At 43.3% G+C, this 20,714-nt stretch overlaps 1 protein-coding gene and 1 long non-coding RNA gene across 2 annotated transcripts in view; one reads left to right on the top strand and one right to left on the bottom strand.

Moving 5' to 3' along the window:
• Positions 1-20,714, bottom strand: part of CDC42EP3 (CDC42 effector protein 3) — a 64,947-nt gene that overhangs the window by 31,337 nt on the left and 12,896 nt on the right. The window lies entirely within an intron of this gene.
• Positions 11-8,421, top strand: LOC128410948 (uncharacterized). Its single transcript, XR_008329645.1, has 3 exons — positions 11-112; positions 2,377-2,533; positions 7,647-8,421. It is a non-coding gene; the product is annotated as an uncharacterized LOC128410948 (long non-coding RNA).

Below are 20,714 nucleotides of genomic sequence, written 5' to 3'. Positions count from 1 at the left end.
CCTCCTCCTCCTCCTCCTCACGTCGCCCCCTGACGGGAAAATGCTGCCTCTTCCAGCACGACGCCAGCCAGGCGAGGACGAAAGGAAGACAGCCAGCAGCAAGCGGGCGACGGTGAGTGGCTCTTCCAGCCCCGTCAGCAGCAGCTTTGGCACCGCCAGCCCGAAGGGACCAGGAAGACTTCCCGCTCAGAGGCTTGCCTGAGCAGGTTGAGCCTCTTTTCAGGGCTCTCCTCACCCACAAAGCAGCAGCCGCCTCTGAGGGGCGACGGGAGGTCCTGCGTGTGTGTCAGGGGCTACCTGGGCAGCGGACAAGGGGCGCAGCGCGCCAATGCGTCCGTGGGCAAATGGGACGGTGTCATTGGCCACGCAACTGTGGGCTAGCGACGTCATTCGTTCCTGGAGAATGGTAAATCCATGCACTTTTGGGCAATGCGACAGTGAGGGCAAAACCTGCCACCTACCTCTAGGAGTGAGTAGTTGTGCCCTTGCTAAGAAGGGTATCAGAATCATAGAATTGCAGGGTTGGAAGGAGACCCCCGAGGGTCATCTAGTAAAATCCCTTGCAATGCTGGAACCTCAACTAAAGCTTCCATGACAGTTGGTCACCCATCTTGTAGGGCCTACATGTTACACAGGTTAAGTGAAATCTGTCTTCTGGATTTTCTGCACATCTGATAAGATCTGAATCAGTGGATATCTTAGGTTTCATAACCCCATCCATTCTGCCATTTGCTATTTGATAGCGTTGAACTACTATAACCAGATGTTGACGAAGTACAATTCCCATCAGCCCCAGCAAGCATGGCCCATGACCAGGAATGATAGAGTTCAGCAACATGTAGGGGACAAAGGTTCCTCACACCTTGCTCCTAGGCTTATATACCACACAATAAGCGAAGTGTCTAGAACAATGTAATACAGTACACTCATAAAACAGCAAAAAATATTTAGCATCTTGACATTAATATACAATGAACAATAGTTGTGCTATAGCACAGAAAAGCTCTGTACAAACTGAAGCATCCTAAGCAGGCGTCTGAACAACGTTCCAGTGCCACTTGCTTAACAGTAGTCAGCCACAACTTAGACATAGACACAATAATTGCCCTCTGTCTTGTTCACAAGGCAAACGTATGTGGCACCCTTTTAATAGTGCTACTCTGAGCTGAATGTAAAGATCAAGCAGGTATTATTGCTATTACATTGGTACCTCAGGTTACATATGCTTCAGGTTACATACGCTTCAGGTTACAGACTCCGCTAACCCAGAAATAGTGCTTCAGGTTAAGAACTTTGCTTCAGGGTGAGAACAGAAATTGTGCTCCGGCGGCACGACAGCAGCAGGAGGCCCCATTAGCTAAAGTGGTGCTTCAGGTTAAGAACAGTTTCAGGTTAAGTACGGACCTCCGGCACAAATTAAGTACTTAACCCGAGGTACCACTGTATTTACTGTATTTATTAATCACTTTTTACCAAAATGTTTCGAAGTGTCTTGCAGTACCACAAAATACATCTAAAATCAGTTAAAAACCAGGTAACAATGAGAGCAAAGTACAATAGACAACATTCCTATAAAGTGCTTATCCAGTCATACTATTAAAAGGGCAAATATAAATGGGGCAAGGCAATCCCTTAAGATGTTGAGGGGTCTACATACCAACAGGTGATATGTAATGAAGTATAGTATGTGAAATTGCTTGATGGGTGACATATAATTGTGCTTACTGCTTCACACAAGAAGCATGAGATTTTTTTATTGGTGCCCTCTTAAAATGACCAAGAGATGTGAGGTTAATGTCTGATGTTTTACATTTTTCATGTGCTGTAAGCCGCCCAGAGTGGCTGGGGAAATGGACATACTGCTTCCTGTTCGGCAGAAGTCTCTTCTTCTGCAGTGATGCAAATTGCAAATTAAAATGGATTAGAGGGAGGGAAAGTTTAGTAAACCTGCTTGTCCTGACACATTATCCCACAACAATTTAAGGATTCCTTCTAGCTGACTCCTGACAATCAAACAGGAATCACAGTCATACTGGAGACTTGCGTTTAAGCATCTTGCTACCGCCCTGTTTCTCCATTTGTATTTGTGTGTGTGAAACACCTTGAGCCTTTGAACCGACAGTATAAAAATAACCAAAAATGAATAAATAAATAATGGCATGACCCCAGCCATCATTATTTATTTATCAACTTTGCTTTTACTGGGTGCTATTACCAGATGTTATAAAAAAAGAAAGGAAAAGGCTACTTCATGAATTACAATTTCCACCCACACAATCTCCAATATAAGGGGGCGGCGAGAAATGCTTATACACTGTGATATTTTAAGTGCGAATGGGGTTTTGTTTTTTGTCTCGTTGCTGCCTCTATATACAGATCAAGCACTTGAGAAAGCTCCGGCTGTCCACTCAGTGAACTCATGGCAAATCCTCAAAAAGACTTGTGCTGCCCGTCAGTGTTATTTGCTCTGTTAAACCCACAGAGCCTAGGGCTTGCCGATCAGAAGGGCGGTGCTTAGAATCCCTGCGACGCGGTGAGCTCCCATTGTTCGGTCCCAGCTCTTGCCAACCTAGCAGTTTGATAAATAGATAAATAGGTACTGCTCCAATGGGAAGGTAAATGGCGTTTCCGTGCGCTGCTCTGGTTTGCCAGAAGCAGCTTAGTCATGCTGGCCACATGACCCGGAAGCTGTACGCCGGCTCCCTCGGCCAATAAAGTGAGATGAGCGCTGCAACCCCAGAGTCATCTGCAACTAGACCTAATGGTCAGGGGTCCCTTTATCTTTTACCTTCCTTCTTTCCTTTCTTCCTTCCTTCTTCAGATTTCAGAGCCAGTGGCGTAGCATGGCCAGGGCCACAGGGCGGTTGCCCTGTGTGCAAATTCTTAGGGGAGCATATTTTCAAAGAAAGAAAGAAGTAATAATAAATAAAAATAGTGTTCCCTCCTCCTCGCAGAGAAAATCTCCCAATGTTTACGTGGGCGGACTGAGGAGCGGATTTGATGGCCAGTTGCTAGGACACCCTCTGTAGGGCTTTAGAAAGATACCTGTTCCCGACCAATTCTCTGTCCCGCTCTCTGCCGTGCTCTCCACTCACGGGGGCTGCCACATGAGTAGGTCGCCAAGCTGTTGCCCCTTCGTTCCAACTATTGGTGGGCAGTGCCAAGGTTACTTGCCTTGTCCTGGGCGCTGGCCACCCACGCAATGCCACTGCCCAGAGCCAAAATCAGCATCCAGCCTTCTTGGGCAGCTGGCAGGGCCTGTTATTGCCCTGAGTCCTCTTAAAAATGTTTTCTGTGCCTGGAACTCTCAGTGGAGCTGGACAGCTAAGTCAAACCACCATTTTAATTTCCCACAGTGCCCCACAAGGACACTACTGGGGGGGCATTATAGGAAATCAAAATGGTGTTTAGACCCAGGAACCTGGTATTGTTTTGCCGTGCTACCCACCTGCTATCTCCAGGTAAGGCTTCCAGGGCCCACCAAGAGCCTTCTCAAACCTGCAGCTGGCCCTGATTGTGCCCTTACACGATTTTCATGCAATGGGCTTAAGAATCTTGCTCAGGAACAGCAGTTTAGAAATGACAATGGTTCTCTCAAGTAGGTCTCTTTAACAAAGGTCTAACTCAGGGGTCAGCAACCTTTTTCAGCCGTGGGCCGGTCCACCATCCCTCAGATCATGTGGTGCGCCAGAGTATATTTTTTTTTGGGGGGGGGGGAGTGAAGAAATTCCTATGCCCCACAAATAACCTAGAGATGCATTTTAAATAAAAGCACACATTCTACACATGTAAAAACACCAGGCAGGGCCCACAAAAACCCAGAGATGCATTTTAAATAAAAGGACACATTCAACTCATGTAAAAACCATGCTAATTCCCAGACCGTCCGCGGGCCGGATTGAGAAGGCGACTGGGCCGCATCCGGCCCACGGGCCTTAGGTTGCCTACCCCTGGTCTAACTGCTGCTTTCTAGTGTGTTTTTGGCTTGTATTATGGGCAAACGCAGCTCAACAAAAGATATGGCAGGGAAACAGTACTGATGGGGAATTTTAAAACGCATTCTCTGTGTTTATTGGAGGCATGCTTTATGAAAAGGCATTCACAAGAGTAATGTAGTTAATGCTGAATCAAGGTTTTGACACATGCGATTCTATAAACATTCTTGTCTCTATGGATATATTTCAGATATATGTCCAAGCATCCCCCTCCCCCCCTCCCCTTCAAATGCCAAACAAAGGAAATGGCCTGTCAATTTAAGAGGAGTAACAATGGTTTTAACTGAACGTTAAAGAACAACAAGAACAGTTGTTGGCAATCTAGCTGGTCAGTGGATAGGAAATCCATAAATAATGTTAGAAACTTTTACAAGTACCACGGATACTTCTAAACCCAGCATTGTTTCTTTCCTTCCAATGACATCCTTTCAGAAGTTTCTGTTGGCAGTCACTTGGATTTAACAGTACACTTTTGACAGTTTTATTAAAGGCTCGTTTTTCAAAATATGTTACATTTGGCACTGATGATAGCCTAGTATCAAATGTAAATGGATTGCAAATATGAAATATGTTACAGACCTTACTTAGACCAACTCATTTTTGATAAATATTTTCACATAATGTATGTATGCCAAGTGCAAACCCTAAGCACAAGCACCCATGCGCATATATACCTTACAGACATAAAAACAGCTTTTAAATAGGAAGCTGTCTTATTCCAAATTGGTTGATCTAACTTAGCATTGTCTACACTGACTGGCAGTGGCTCTCCAGGGTTTCTGGGGAGATATGAGAGCCATCTTCAAATATCTCAACGGCTGTCACATTGAAGATGGAGCAAGCTTGTTTTCTCTTGCTCTGGAGGGTAGACTCGAACCAATGGCTTCAAGTTACAATAAAGGAGATTCCAACTAAACATATGGAAAAGTTCTGACAGTAAGACCTGTTTGTCAGTGGAATGGTCTCCCTTGGGAAGTTGTGGACTCCCCTTCTTTGGAGGCTTTTAAGCAGAGGTTGGATGGCCATCTGTCATGGATGCTTTAGCTGAGATTCCTGCATTGCAGGGGTTGGACTAGATGACCCTTGGGTCCCTTCCAACTCTACAATTCTATGAAAGACTCTTTCCCAGCACTACTTGGAGATGTTGGGTATTGAACCTGGGACCTTCTGCATTCAAAGCAGATGTTATATCACAGAGCTATGGCCCTTTCCTAAACATACACATGTACACAAAACTTTACCTCCCCTTAATCTTTATTTATGACCTCAGGTTACATACGGTTCAGGTTACAGACTCTGCTAACCCAGAAATAGTGCTTCAGGTTAAGAACTTTGCTTCAGGATGAGAACAGAAATCGTACTCCAGAGGCGCAGCGGCAGCAGGAGGCCCCATTAGCTAAAGTGGTGCTTCAAGTTAAGAACAGTTTCAGGTTAAGAACAGACCTCCGGAACGAATTAAGTACTTAACCCGAGATACCACTGTATATGTATCGATATATATCCAACCCAAAAAATACAGGTTATAAAAAACAACAACATAACATGTCCCGTTAATATGAAATACACTGCAAAATAAATTATGGTCTTCTAAATTCAGTTCAAACATGTAATACGTATTAGGTGCCAAAATGCCCAGCCATCTAACAGCTTAACCACAGCCTGTAAAAATCTTTCCTTCTAAAAAGGAAAGATTAACAACGCCCCCAAAAGACATATTGGGCTTTGATCTTCCTGGAGCAGCCACCAAGAATTCCTCTCTACATGATCTAGTTGTTTTCAGCTGCTGCACAGCTGATAAAACTTTAAGGAAATAGGTTCCTGAATTCATATTGATATGATGTAAGGGAGGAGTCAGTTAGTGAATGTTGAGTCTCAGTCAGTAATGATGTTAGAGGTTAAAGGAAAAGAACCTTAAATTGTGCCCGGAGGGTAAAAGTATGGTATTGCAGATAAAGAGGCATGAATGTTATCTTTTTTCAGGTACTTTCCCTTGTCTAAAGACAGTATGCTGTACTTGGTACCACCTTGAGCTTGCAAATAATCAAAGAACAATTCATCTCTATAATACAAATTCCTTCGTTTCCAGCTAGGGAAATCAGAGAACTTATGTTGTATGCAAATAATTTTATTGACACACTGTGCTTTACCAGAAATACCAGCAAGCAGATGCACGAGTGCCTCACACTTCCAGTTTATGTACTTTAACAGGGGAAATATGCAAGCTTCAGACTATACGCTTGCCAACTTTGCTGTGCAACTTCCAGAGCAGACATTACTGTGGAGATATAATACATGGAAACTTGAGACACACACTTTGAAATGTTTGTGGTTCCAATAAAACCTACTACCATTTATTTTAGAAAGCCATTTCTGTATATTACAGTACTTGAAAAATGCTCCTCATTACATTAAGAATAATGATGGTCTTCAGCTCATCAGTGCTTCTAATTACCACTCTTGCAGCACCATAAGAGAATTGGCGTTCTTAAAGTTCCGTGAAAATTAAATAGGTTTTGTAGCCAGTTTAAATTTGCATTGTAGAGTGAATGCCCTGTAAAGCATATTGCAGTTGCCCAGCCTTATAAGGTAACAAAGCAGTGATTACTGGGGCCACATCTGATAAAAGGGGTTGTAGGCATCATTCTCGTAAGATGGAGTTGATTGTTTGGTCTTGGCAGATGCTCAAAAACTCTCTGCTCTAAATTTCTGCCAAAAGGTTGGGCGATCTAGCCAGATCCCACAAAAAGAGAGATGAACCTGAAAACATGCTGTGAAACAGCCCATTGCAGGAGATAGGAAATGACTACTGCCTCTAATAAAGAGTTACACATTGTGGTCATAATTTGTCATCAGGCCTAGCAAAGTTCTTCTCTAGTAAAAGGTTTCATAGCACATTTGAGGTTCACCTCTCTTTTGGTATCTGGTTCTGCCTTCTTTGGGTCATCTGCCCATCATTCAGTCTACTCTACACAGCCCAGACCAAGCAAGCAAAGAGCAAGAGCAAAGCAGTTTAATGATCAGATAACTTGCACATGACTCAAGACCAAGAGTGATATTGACTCATAAATTTTTTATCTGGCACCTGGAAATCTAAGGTCTGCTTGTGAAACAAGTCAAACTGGGCACTGTAGGGGGAAGACAAAAATTCACCAGGGTTCCATCCAGATTTGACCTGGTGAAAAATTCTTTATCATCCTCAGTTATAGCAACCCTGAGCATGAGAACACCTGAGTTTCCTAAAGGAAATTGCATTGGGATATGGCTTAGAAGCTAACTGGGGGGGAAATGTTACTAATTGTTGACCAAGCAGTGTTGAACACTGGCGTACGTAGATTTTACGTAAAAGTTGTTATCATTTATCTGAGTGGGAAGTATGTTCCACTGCTTTTCAAAATGAGAAAATTCTAATCTGGATTTCATCTACATTCTTTTAATTTTTGAAATTATTAAATGTGAGTCCAAATAAATGTGGTTAGTTCTGATTATGGGAGTGGGGAACTCTCACAGAGGGATATTAAACTGAATACCTAGAGCACAGCTTGAAAATTTTCTTGGCAGACTATAAACCCAGTTTTAGAATCTCATTATATTGCCATTGATCTCCTGAGACTTTAGATTTCAGTGATATTATCTTCCTTTTTGTTTCCACAGAGATGGAAGAAGGAGGAAATTTGTAGCTTGCCCAAAAGGAAACTGGCCTTTCTTTTCACATTCAGAGCAACTTAAATGAAAAATATGTTACTGTACAAACATTCTGGCACATTAAATTCTTGGACTTTACCCAGCTGCGGTGTTATATTGCCCCTTTGCAAATAATAGTGCAAGTTGACATGCTGCTTCCTGAACAGCTTTCCATTGCAGGGCAAATAGGTGTGGGATGGTTTGGAGGAGTAGCTTCAAGTAAACATTGTTCAAAGTAAATGGTTCTGTTGCAGAAGTGATCCTTGGCTCTATACGTGCAGTTCCCTTCTGGAATGTAATCATGATTTCCAGAGAATGTGAATGCCCTAAGAATCAACTGCATTCAGAGACCTAGGCTGTTTTTCCCGCTGCTTTTACAATCACTCTGCTTCCAGAATCTCTTCTATGCACAACAACTACCAAACTCCAAATTGTTTTGGTCCAAAATGAGGAATTAACTTGTAGTGACATTTATCACTAAGCAATTCCAGCTCAAGATTTTATTTTTTTTCTGCTTGGAGACTATGTCAATGAAAGAAAAATGTGTACACTGTCTTCCTGTGAAAGCAACTGTCAGTTGTGTTTTCCTGCAAATATATATACTGGGGAAGCCAAAGCACACTGGGCTGTTTATGGGGGCTCATCCACACTTATCTTTGCTCTGCATTTCTAGGCACAGGTCTGGGCTTTGCAGGCCATTTCCAACAGCTTTTGTCTTTGCCCTGGCACTTTTCTGGTGAAAACCCACTCTCTACTGTTGAATCGGAGCAAATGGCAATCCATGGAAAACCTGAATTGCCATTTGCTTTGATTCAGCAGTAGAGAGTGGGTTTTCACCAGGAAAGCGATGGGACCCAAAAAATAAAAAAGCACTTGGACACTGACTGGGAAAGTGTGGACCTGTGCCTAAAAAATGTGGAACAAAAGTGTGGGGTGAGCCCTAGGATGTGGGTCAAACCGAAATAGTAGTTTTCTTGGGAAATTGAATAGATTTGTTTTACTTTTACATGCAGATCCAATTACCGTATTTGGAATTGGGAATACTGTTTTGCCAGGGTGGATTGGGTGGTCCTCATTTTAGGGTGTGGGTTACCTCTGCTTTCTCTGTAACCTATGATATCTGCATGTGTATTGCTACATTTTTGTCCTAGGGGCACCTTTAACTTCTTGCTTCCTACACTTATGGCACAGTGTAGATTCTGAATGGTGTGGATTAATCAGCAGTGTTGTGGAGTAGATAGTCTCTCCTTACCCTTCTTGCCAGCAGTATTAAGAACATAAGAAGAGCCTGCTGGATCAGGTCCATGACCCATCTAGTCCAGCATCATGGTCTCATAGGAGCCAGCCTGTGGCAAGCCTGCAAGCAGGACCCAAGCACATGACCAGTCCCCATTCCTGCAGTTTCTAGCAACTGGTATTCAGACATATACTGCCTCCCACCAGGGAGACAGAGCATAGCCATCAGGCTAGTAGGCACTGGTAGACCTATCCTCCATGAATTTGTCTAATCTTTTAAAGTCAACCAAGTTAATGGCTATTACTGTCTCCTGGGAGAGCAAGCGCCATTGTTTAACTATGCACTGCATCTGATTATTATTCAATGGAGCCATGGTGTGCTTTGCCTATCATGCTACATTCCCGGCTTGATTCTGCCTATAACTAGCATTCCAAGTTGATACTCACTTCCACAAAAATGACTGACCGCATAAATCACAAGACCAGGGCTAGATTAACCGTTAAGCAAAACAAGCACGTGCTTTGGGCTTCAAGGGAAGTGGGGCACCACAGAAACTACAGAAGGTTAGTTTTGAGGATCTGATCAAGTACTTTGCAATTAGAAAAAGTAGGAGGAAATGTTTCAGATATTAATATAGTGGAAGTTTGCAAAAACAAACATCATTTTCCATTTTACTGTGCCAAGGTTTTGTTTCATTTCAAAAAATAGAATTTTATTAATGTTTTATTAATAATGTTAATGTTTTATTAGTGTTTAAATTTTGAATTAGATATGATATATGGGGGCAACAAAATCTTTTAAGTGCTTAGGGCCTCTTAAGTCTTAATCCGGCCCTGCATAATATGTACTATTTTTGTACATCTTCAAGGAATGTTTGATGCAAGGTTGTTGATTCCTTCCCCAACTCTGCATAAAGGAACAGATCCTTTTACTGAGACACAAGCTAGGACTAGGAACGCCATTACAAGCCATTCTTATATTGGATGGCTCACAGGGGAACTTTACAAACAGTAAACAGACTCTTTTCCTTTGGTTAAGTTTTGAAAGCACAATTTTTAAAAATGCACCCATCTTTAATATGCTGGGGGCCCAGTTCTACAAGGTGTTGAGAGGAACTTTCAGTATCAACTGATTTCATGGGTAAATTGAAAGCACTTGGTATCTGGAATGAATAATGGGGCTCTTTGCTGTCTTTAATTTGGAATAAAAATATTCTTGGGGTTTAGCCCACAATTATTTATATTAGCTCATTTTTGCTTTCATTGTAAAAATGTAAGAGGAAGCCATTCATGACTTCCAACTCTCTTAATACAGCAGGCAATTCCAGATCTTCATTGCCTGAGTCGGTGAACTTTTTTAAGAGCTTCCTAAATTCTTGCGGCATCACAGCGAAGGGTGGTTTTACAAACTATTATTGTTATTATTTTTATTATCCTCCTCCGGCTTGTCAGACATCACAGAGCAAACATGGATTTGCACAGCCCAGAGAAGATGACATAGCTGCTTTATTGGTTCGCTTCTCTCCCATTGTTCTCTGTTGAAGCCAGCAAAGCAGCTTCTGCCCTACATTCCTGGGAAGTGAATAATATCAACGGAGATTATCATTACCCTCTAGTACCACATCTATTACTAACAGGCCATTATAAAGATTGAGTATAACCTAATTAGGAAATGCTGTAGTCAGCTGGGTATGAATGTGGGCCGGTGAAGAATCGTTTTACATGTGCTTTGTTTGTTATATATATAAAAGGGTGTTCACAGAGGATACAGGAAAGGTACCTAATGCGGTTCTCAGTGCTGAGCTCAGATTTCACAATCAAGTCTCACATTCCTCATATGAGCGGAGGCTGAGCCAAGGCCAGGGCTGAAGTTTCTGCTGTCTGAAGCCTGATGTTGTAAACGCTGCACAAACACAGAGCCTATGTGAACCAAATTTGGCTATCTGCTTATTTATTTTAAATTAAGGCATATTAATGGGTAGATTCCAAAGTTTACTGTATGAAGCAGGAGGTACCCTCCATAGGGACACGACCTCCATCATCTACAATTCCATCTGGACTGTCTCAGGGAATCCAGGCGAGAGCAAATGTTTGTTATCCTTACAGAAGGTGAAAAGTTGTCAATTTTCCCACCATTTCTGCTAGAATCATAGAATCATAGAATCATAGAATCATAGAGTTGGAAGAGACCACAAGGGCCATCGAGTCCAACCCCCTGCCAAGCAGGAAACACCATCAGAGCACTCCTGACATATGGTTGTCAAGCCTCTGCTTAAAGACCTCCAAAGAAGGAGACTCCACCACACTCCTTGGCAGCAAATTCCACTGTCGAACAGCTCTTACTGTCAGGAAGTTCTTCCTAATGTTTAGGTGGAATCTTCTTTCTTGTAGTTTGGATCCATTGCTCCGTGTCCGCTTCTCTGGAGCAGCAGAAAACAACCTTTCTCCCTCCTCTATGTGACATCCTTTTATATATTTGAACATGGCTATCATATCACCCCTTAACCTCCTCTTCTCCAGGCTAAACATGCCCAGCTCCCTTAGCCGTTCCTCATAAGGCATTGTTTCCAGGCCTTTGACCATTTTGGTTGCCCTCCTCTGGACACGTTCCAGTTTGTCAATGTCCTTCTTGAACTGTGGTGCCCAGAACTGGACACAGTACTCCAGGTGAGGTCTGACCAGAGCAGAATACAGTGGCACTATTACTTCCCTTGATCTAGATGCTATACTCCTATTGATGCAGCCCAGAATTGCTAGGAGGTAAGGCCCGTGATTGGTTGCCTAACACTCTGATAGCCAGTACCAATCATATTCTGATGAAATTAATAAGAACATGAAACTTACCTCACACTGAAGGGTTGACTGAGAGATGGCCTGGAAAGATGCTTGAATTTCCCTAGCTCGTTGGTACCCATAGGGAACCATCAGCCATGGCTGCCTTCATACCACTGCCAGTTTCTCATACAAATTGCTGCCTAATTCCAACTGGCAAATCATTTCATGGCCTTCATAACCATGTAACCACAGCATTAATAGACTTTATAAAATAACTGAATAATCCCCAATGGAAGGCCCTTATGGATGGGCCTTAAGTGCTGGAACTTTGTCAGTGGTATTTATTAATTTAATTTACATATTAAATTTCTATACCACCCTTAGTTCAAAGATCACAGGGCAGTTAACAGCATAAAAATGTAGCAGCAGCCTGTTCTCTGAGGATCAAGGACAAACTACACATTACATGCAAATTGATGCAACAAAGTCCCAACAAGTGTTTTTGTGTCTTTCTTTGAGTGGAGGAATGACATTGGTGCATATCCCAAAAGTGTCCCGGAAAAACCAGGACATCCTGCTTTTTCCTGCAAGAGCACGGCAGCCATTTGGGATGCCATGATTTCACGCCAAGATATTGCCTTGAAGAAAGCTCTTGTTGGAGGGCGACAATCTCACACAATGCCCCAAAACACACATTTTGTGGTGCTGTGAGAGCACAGCCCTGAAAAAAGCTCATAATTAGGGATTCCACGATCTCTAGCTGGTTACATGATTTACGCAGGAGCATGGACGGGAAGACACACATCCCAGTTTTGGGACTCAGCATGTTGGAGGGTATGTTGGTGTTCCACTGGCTGATTTTCCATCCCAATTTGTCCTCAATTTCTCCCCCTGCATCACCTTGACTGGATTAAATCTGTGAATGTACCCTTATAAATAAATATCTGGAAACCTATGGAGAAAAAAGCAGCTTGGAGGCAACTGGAAATAGGAAAATAACTCATGACGGGGACTAAGCTTCCTTGCTGCTCCCTCATTTTTTCAGCCTGCAAATACTCCTTTATATCAAGCCCAGGGATACGTTTTGAGGCCTTGGTAAAGCAGTCCACTGGAACTGTGGGCCCCACTCTACTGGCAAGTAGCCCAGCAGGGGCACTGAATGGAGCTCTGGGTCTACATTTTCCCTCAATTTACCTTATCAGGATCTGCCTCACAACCCAAATTTGTTGGGTGGGCAGGGCTGCCCAGTGGTCAGTCACCTGACATTACAAATGATATCAGGGCTTTTGGTGCTTTGAAGTTCTGCAAATTCTTTTGCGGGGGGGGGGGCAGAAAATGCAGTGAACTTTTTAACCAGTTGGCTGCTACTGGAAAGGGCAATTCAGAATGCAAGAAAATACCAAGATATATGCAAATCTAGATGCTACCATGGCTAGTTAAAAAGTTGGCAGCTCTGTTCTTTTCCTCATCACACATGTCTTTTTGCTGGCACATCTTTGTCCCCCCCCCCAACTTGGTCTATGTTATCTTTGCCTAGGATGCAGTGCTCTGATTTCTGACAGACCACAGTGTCACAAACCATGGCATATGGCACTATAAAGGTGTCTGTGCTTTGTTTAAGAGACTGGGCTGGCAGGAAGCCTTCAGGTCATTTGCAAATTAGAAGGGTGTGCCATTTATAGAAAGGTGTGTGTATGTTTATTTATAGAGGCGGCTCCTGCCAAACGAGGTAGTACTGCATGTGGCAGAGACACTGAGCAAAGAGCACAAATCATCTGAACCTTTTCAGTTCTGATTGTGTACGCTCTGATTATTGACAGCCTTCATCTGGAAAGTCAGCCTGAAACAGATGTGCCAGTCTGTAGTCAGCAAACCCTCTTTGTCTATCACTCCCCAGTGCTCAGCCCCATATAGGTTCGCCAGTATATCAACACAGCAAACCATGCTTTGATCACTGTGTGGAAAGCTCCCTGTCCAGGTGTTTGATGGATGGAGTGCAAGCAGGTCATTTCAGTCACTTCGTATCACCAACATCAAATCTGGTTCTGGAGAGGCAGCTCCAAAGCTCAGCTGAACTTGAGTAGTTTTGTGTGCTATTAAAAAACAAACCAACCTCAGCGTGGATATTTTTGAAACAACACACACTGCAGTTCCCAGTCAGAGGTACTAGTGCAGTATTCCATAGCCATATAGTGGATGGGGAGACATCATTTGTGAGTTCATACAGGCACTGTCCAATTGGTACCCTAACATGCACACTCAGTTTCTGAGTACCGTATTTTTCCGTCTATAAGACGCCCCCATGTATAAGACGTCCCCTATTTTTGGGGCCTCCGATTTAAGAAAATGGGGGGAGATACTATCTGTGTATAAGACGAGCCCATATTTTAAACATTATTTTAGAGTAAAAAAACATAGTCTTATACACGGAAAAGTACGGTATGTCTAGATGGGTGTTCTGGTGGGATCAGTGTTCCTCATGCATGCAATTTTTTTTGCACCATCTGTATGGCGTTGTCAGCATGAAAATGCCAGCCGGCATTATTTCCCTGATTTAATCCTGCTTTACCCCTTCCAGTGAAAATCCCACAAGAAACCTGTTGCCAATGACCCATTTACAATATCTCAGTTACCCATTTGCACATTTTTGTTTGTTTGTTTGTTTATATTAAATTTGTATACCGCCCTTCATCCATATATCTCAGGGCGGTTCACAACATAAAAATACAATATAAAAACACAAATTAACCCCTACATCTATTGTCTTAGTTCCTGTGGCATCAACTGGGACAGAGGGGTGGATAGTAGGATCTGTCAGAGGAGGAAGAGGAGGAGAAGGCAGAGGCTGGAAGTGGGAAAGTTCAAGTGGTGACTTGGGAGAGGGTTCCACCTCACTGTTGCTGGACAGCACAGAAGAGGGAGGAGGAGCCACCTGAGTCAGTCTCCACTCAAACCTCTGAGAGCAAAGTTTCCGTGGTAGCCAGGGAGGAAGCTGGCGAGCTGGCAGGACCAGCTGAATTAGAGACAGAAGGAGAGGCCAAGGATTGGACTCAGGTCCTCTTGCCAAGGAGGTGCCACTGCCTGCACCAATGCAGACAGACTCAGCCATGCATATTCCCACAGGAGTACACACTTGGGAGCACAGTGTTCTCAATGGGGATAAGAACCATGTAGGTGAATGGTCCCACCCTGTTCTTTAAAGGTGGAGTGGGAGAGGTGTGTCAGGTGCTGGGGCAACATCTCAGCTACTTCTTAGCCAGGTACCTTCTCTGTCATAGATTAATCCTGTACTCTGAGGTAATGCTGAGACTGTACTGATTTCTTGAATAAGACTTTCAGGTTTCCTCAAGCAGAGTGTTTGAGTACTGTGTCCAAGAGTGGACACGGGCGCATGCACCCCCCCTTTCTCTGTCTATCCTAAAGCAGAACCCCAGGTGCGGATGCACTGAGAGCCTAAATAGTGATGCCAGGTTAAGAAAGGCTCTTTACCAATGTTAAAACTAGAGGCTCAGAAATGAGCCCTTCTAAACACTAAATCCAGTTCTGGCTTTGAAGAATGCTGTGCATGTGACCACAGTGCTCCTGGGAGGAAAAATTAATTATTTTAGAAAATGCCTACCTTGCATTTTGATTCTCAAAAAAGCTCCCAACACAAACATACGATAAAAACAATGAGATAAAAACTGGAATAATTAAATAATTAAAACAGCAGCTAGAATGAGGCATAAAGCTGGGTCAGTTTAAAGATACTTTGTCACAACAAGAGATTAAAACATATTAAAGGTGCAGATTTCTTTTTTTTAAAGCCTTTGCAACCCTGCCAAGAACATCAGAAAAGTCTGCGGTATCAGGCTCAACATCAATGCTCTCCAGCAGTCTGTTCTCACAGTGGCAAACCAGATGCCCGTGGAAAACCTGTAAGCAGACCCTGAACACAACAGTGCTCTCCCCAGCTGTGATTCCCAACAACTGGCATCAAACTCAAGAGGGAGGGGGCCAACCAAATATCTATCAGGAAGAAGTTCCAGAATCTCTTGCATTACCAAGAAGGTTCCCTTTGGTGTCCTCACCAAATGCACCTTCAAAGATGGAGCCACAGGTGTTGAATGAAATGCATGGTCAGGTTCCTGTGGGAGTAGGGGGCCCTTCAGATAACCTGGTCTCAAGCCATTTAGGGGTTTAGCAATAATAGCCAGCAGCACTTGGGATTTTGCTCTTATATGAATCAGAAGTCAATACAAATGAAGCCAGTGTGGTATGTTCTGAGAAACAAACACTAAAAACCATTCTGGACGCTGCATTTGGACCAGATGCAATATGAAGATAAAAATATGGACTTATCTTACTGGCCCGTTTAAAAGATTGTTAAGGTAGGATGTGAAACATTTTCAACACTCAACAGTACTATACTAATGCTCAGTATCATTATGTCTTAATCCCATGCAATAAATGAGTAGTGTCTGTGCATTTATTGTACTCTAAGCTGATTGCCTGGAAAGGGTTTTCCTCTAGTGTTCTTAAGAGGCTTATCTCCGTTGTAACCATCTGATGTCTCTAAAAGGCCAACCCTTACCTGGAAGTAACTCGCACTGAGTTCTATTGGACTTGCTCCTCAGTAAGTATGCAGAGGGTTGTTTGCAGCCTAGGCTGCCTATCTTTGCTGATGCCCATCTTAGTGGTATGGTAGGGCAGGAATACATATTTTAGCAGGAAGCACGTGAGTGAAAGGGATTTGCACTAATCCTCAAGTATTAGTCATGCCTCTATATGATATAATATGCATTGCTTAATTGACCACAAAGCATCTCGTTTGGGGCCTGGAACTGTTAATGCCAGGCATTCCCTTAAATGTGGTTTGCTGCTAAGCTATTAACTTTAACTGTGACGTCTCTGAAGCAAAATAGCCCAGATGAGAGAAAGAGAATGTTAATCAATGCTGTTTGTTTAGACTCAGCAATGCTGAGCATCTCGAGTTCTGAAGTTCTTGAAAATGTTGTTTGCTGTAACTGCATCAGGATAAATGTAACAGCCAAGGATTATTGGTGAGTTCAGTGGAACTCTTGGGTTTATGATGTCCCTGGAATATTTCAGGATTTGTGTTTCTTTTAAATATATGTGGGTACAATGAACCTTACTCATTATTTTTCCAGACTACATGTGATGCACCTTATGTCTGTACAAAAGTGATGGACACCTGCCTGATATGTATGACCTCAAATACCACTTGGATCTGGTCCCATGTTTTCCACCCTAGTTCATCCGTCACCAACCTGGTGCTGTCCATATATTTCGGACTACAACTCCCATCAACCCCAGTCAGCATGTGCTGCTCAGGCCTGGTGGGAGTTGTAGTCCAAAACATCTGGAGAGCACCAGGCTGGTGAAGGATGCCCTGTTTGCACTTCATGTAGAGCAATCCTATGCATGTTTAGGAAGCGAGTCCTACTGAGCTCCCTGGGACTAGCTCCAAGATAAAAGTGTGCATAGTAACACTAGTCCCATTCCAATGACAGATTCCTGGCTTATGATGTAGATAGAGCTCAGCCACCACATCCCTGCCATTTATAATGGAAGTGAAAAATATTTTTCTTTCTTGAGTAAAATCTGTTTGTTTAGGTGCAGAAATACTAGATGACTGACTCACTTCCATCTTGCTGCAGTCGGTATGTTAATCTGCTGGACCTGAAATTCTAATACTTAATTCTAAGACAGGCAACCTTAAGGATTCAAGAAAGCTTTTCTTCTCATATATAACAAGTGGGCTGGCTGCATTTTGAAGGGCTGAGACTATCACACCCAGTACAGCTGTCTGTTACTTCCTGTAATCTTCATTCATTATTTCCCTGCCCCAGTCCATTTGATGTTCAGCCATTTCTCTTTGTTCCTTTTTTGTTAATGCCTCTTCTTTTTGGCATCAGTGATGCTACCCAAACTTCTTACCATTGTATTATGTCAATGAAGTACTTCTTTGTGGTCCTCTCTAGACTGGGTAAACAAATCTGCTTGGGTTCACATAATATGTCCAATGAGAGCATCCTAATTTTTGTGTTGTTTTGTTAATCTAGTGGCTAATTAGATTGCATTTAGTTTATTTAATTTAATCCACCTGCTCTTGCATCAGCTTTTTAAAAAGATGAACCCTTAAGAGTAGTTACATTCATTATAGTATCTATATGATAATGGCTATTTCTTTACAATGTGAACGTGTGAAAGTTCTTGCATCAATCGCTGTGTGATAATTGGCTTTCATCACCTACAAACTGCTAATCTGCTGAGTGGAGCTGGTAAAATTCCCTCCTCCATCCATGTTGACTCCTATTGATGGATGCTAGTGCTCTCTGGCTATGTTCATGCCTCTAAGATAAGAGCACAATTACACAATTCACAAGCAAATGTACAAAGCATGATAGGTACTCATCACAACCAAATTATACGGCTTTCTGCATATGATGAATCTCATCTGTTGAAAGAGTTCCGTGATGGTGATAATAAATGCAGCAGAATTCAAATGTCCAAAGCTCTTTATATGCATTGCCTTGGTAATTCTTACAACATCATCATAAGGGAAGCCAGGTAAGACTCTGGTCTAAAGGTAAAGATGAACAAAACTTGATCAGTGACAGAATAGGAGACGGTCTGGTAACCCCATGCATGCCACCTTAAGTTTGACTGAAGAAACATGAGATGCAAATGTAATAAATAAACAAACACAATAATAACTGATTGCCAGACTGCTGGTCTGGCAGGAGTGGAGGCAGTAATATATTCATTTATTTAAGGAATTTTTATCCTAGGTGAAAAGGGTTTCAGGGTGACTTACATAAGCTCAATAAAAACAAGACAGTCCCTGCTTTCAGCTGGGTGGAATGGATGTTGGTGACAGCAGAGAAAGGGAGAATCCTACTGGATTTGCCTAAAGCCACCTAACAAGTTCATGGCTAAGAGGTGGTGCTTCCCATCTCACTGTGTACACACTTAGCCATGATCCCACACTTCCTCTCACTTATTAAAAATGGTTTATAAGAATATTTAATCCAATAATCCTAAACCGGAATTAAACAAAACAAAGCTACTTTGGGCTGTTGGAATATTTAAACTGTGCCTCCACCTATGCTCAACCTGTATATCAGTAAGTACATGCAAACATTACAAAACACCTATAAGCCTCCTGCCACCTTCTTCCACAAGGAAAAGACCTGCACCCTTGTAACCTTGCACTGTTCCAATAGAAGTACTCACTGCTCAAAGAGCACAACAATATTGTTACATGCCACCCACCTCTGAGTGATGTGAGATTCTAGGCGTTCCAAGTGCTTACTGAGGGTTCAGGTTTCCTTCAAAAATTGGGCACAGCAGAAACTGTGGTGTCTTTATGATGTGGTGTTTTATTTACACACATATATATACACACAACCTGCACCTAGCTGGAGAGATTGCAGAGCAATCAGATTCCATGAGATCTGGCTTCCCCCTTAAGGACAACATTGGACTCAAAAGACAGTCACCCTGTGTGTCTCTTTGTTCCAGCCTGTCATGCCCAGCTCTCATGAAGTTCTGCCTCTCCTCCTTCTTGCTGCTAACCAACTCCAAGGACTTCCTCCCTGCCTATGGCATTCAGAGTTGGAACCCTAATCTTAGCCTTTGCCTCTGCCCACTAGCACCCAGCAAAGAAGGGGTCCCACTCCACTCCCCTTTGCCTGGCAGTCTTGCCCTCTGATGGTTTCTTTGGTGGGCCATGAAGTGTAGGTGGGTTCCCAAGAGGCAAGACACAGTGATAACAGCAAGAACCTTTATTGAACTACAGAACTGGGAAACGGAGGCAAAGCAACTGCTTAGATACATTTCTGAAAGCCTGGGCCACTCCCGCTCCCAATGTGATTGGCTGTCTAAACTTCCAAACTGCAAATCACGACTCAAAGTTCGAGGGCCAATGGCAGAGGCCCAAATCTGGAAATGTTCTGTGATTGAATATGTATCGAATCAGAACACAGGAGCTCAGAATCCTTAGTCCAGACTCAAGCTCAGGCAAACACAGACCACTAAATACGTAACAGGCCAGCCATTTGATCCCCTGTGGGACAGCTGCATATTTCTGCATTGCAGGGGTTGGACCAGAAGATCCTCAGGGTCCCTTCCAACTCTACAATTATCCAGCTAGCTCTGCCAAGCTGGCTTAGCTTGTTAGCATAATTAAATCCAGAGAGTTTCTGTGTTTGGCAACGTTTAATCAAACCTAGATTAATTCTAACTTTTACTAAATCCAGGAATTATGGGGAGGATCTGGCACCCAGAAATTTAGGGAAACATGGCCCCCCACAAACCCTTAACAATATTGTGCCACGATACTGCAAGACAACAGAAAAGACTTTTCAGAAATTAGCCTCAACATGTTCAGTGCCTGCATAGAAGGGAAGTGTGTCCATTGGCCCCACCCCTTTCCCAAACATGTTGATGCCCACTGGCTGTTTCCCTTGGCCTTCAGCAAAGGTTTAAAAGAAGGATTCAATGTGTTTAGGGTCCCCTTCAAACCTTCACTTGATGTGCAGAAGTCAGGTAGGACAGACCCACTTGATTACCCCTCTGCACATTCACTAAACTCAGTTGAATACTTGAAGGGTAATTTATGAAGAGAACTGCCGTATTTTTCACTCTATTGGACGCACCGGGCCATAGGACGCACCCTGTTTTAGAGTGGGAGAACAAGAAAAAAAAATTCTCCCCCTCTGTGCTCAGCACCCCTTCAGCGAAGCAGCAGGAGAAATGGAGCCCCTTCCATTTCCTCTCCCGCTTGGCTGAAGGGGCGCTGTGCAGCTCTCCCTCTCTGCTGAAGCCAGGAGAGTCTTGCTCTCCTGGCTTCAGCGAAAGGAACCTGAAGCCTGTGGAGCGCAGCGGGAACTCGCACTGCGCTCCGAAGGCTTCAGGCGGCTATCCCTGAAGCCTGGAGAGCGAGAGGGGTCGGTGTGCACTCCTCTCGCTCTCCAGGCTTCAGCGAAAGCAACGCAAAGCCTCTGGAGCGTGGAGGGAGCA

The sequence above is a fragment of the Podarcis raffonei genome, chromosome 3, assembly GCF_027172205.1.
Source record: "Podarcis raffonei isolate rPodRaf1 chromosome 3, rPodRaf1.pri, whole genome shotgun sequence".
Classification (NCBI taxonomy): Eukaryota; Metazoa; Chordata; class Lepidosauria; order Squamata; family Lacertidae; genus Podarcis; species Podarcis raffonei.
This window is presented reverse-complemented; position numbering and strand designations above follow the sequence as displayed.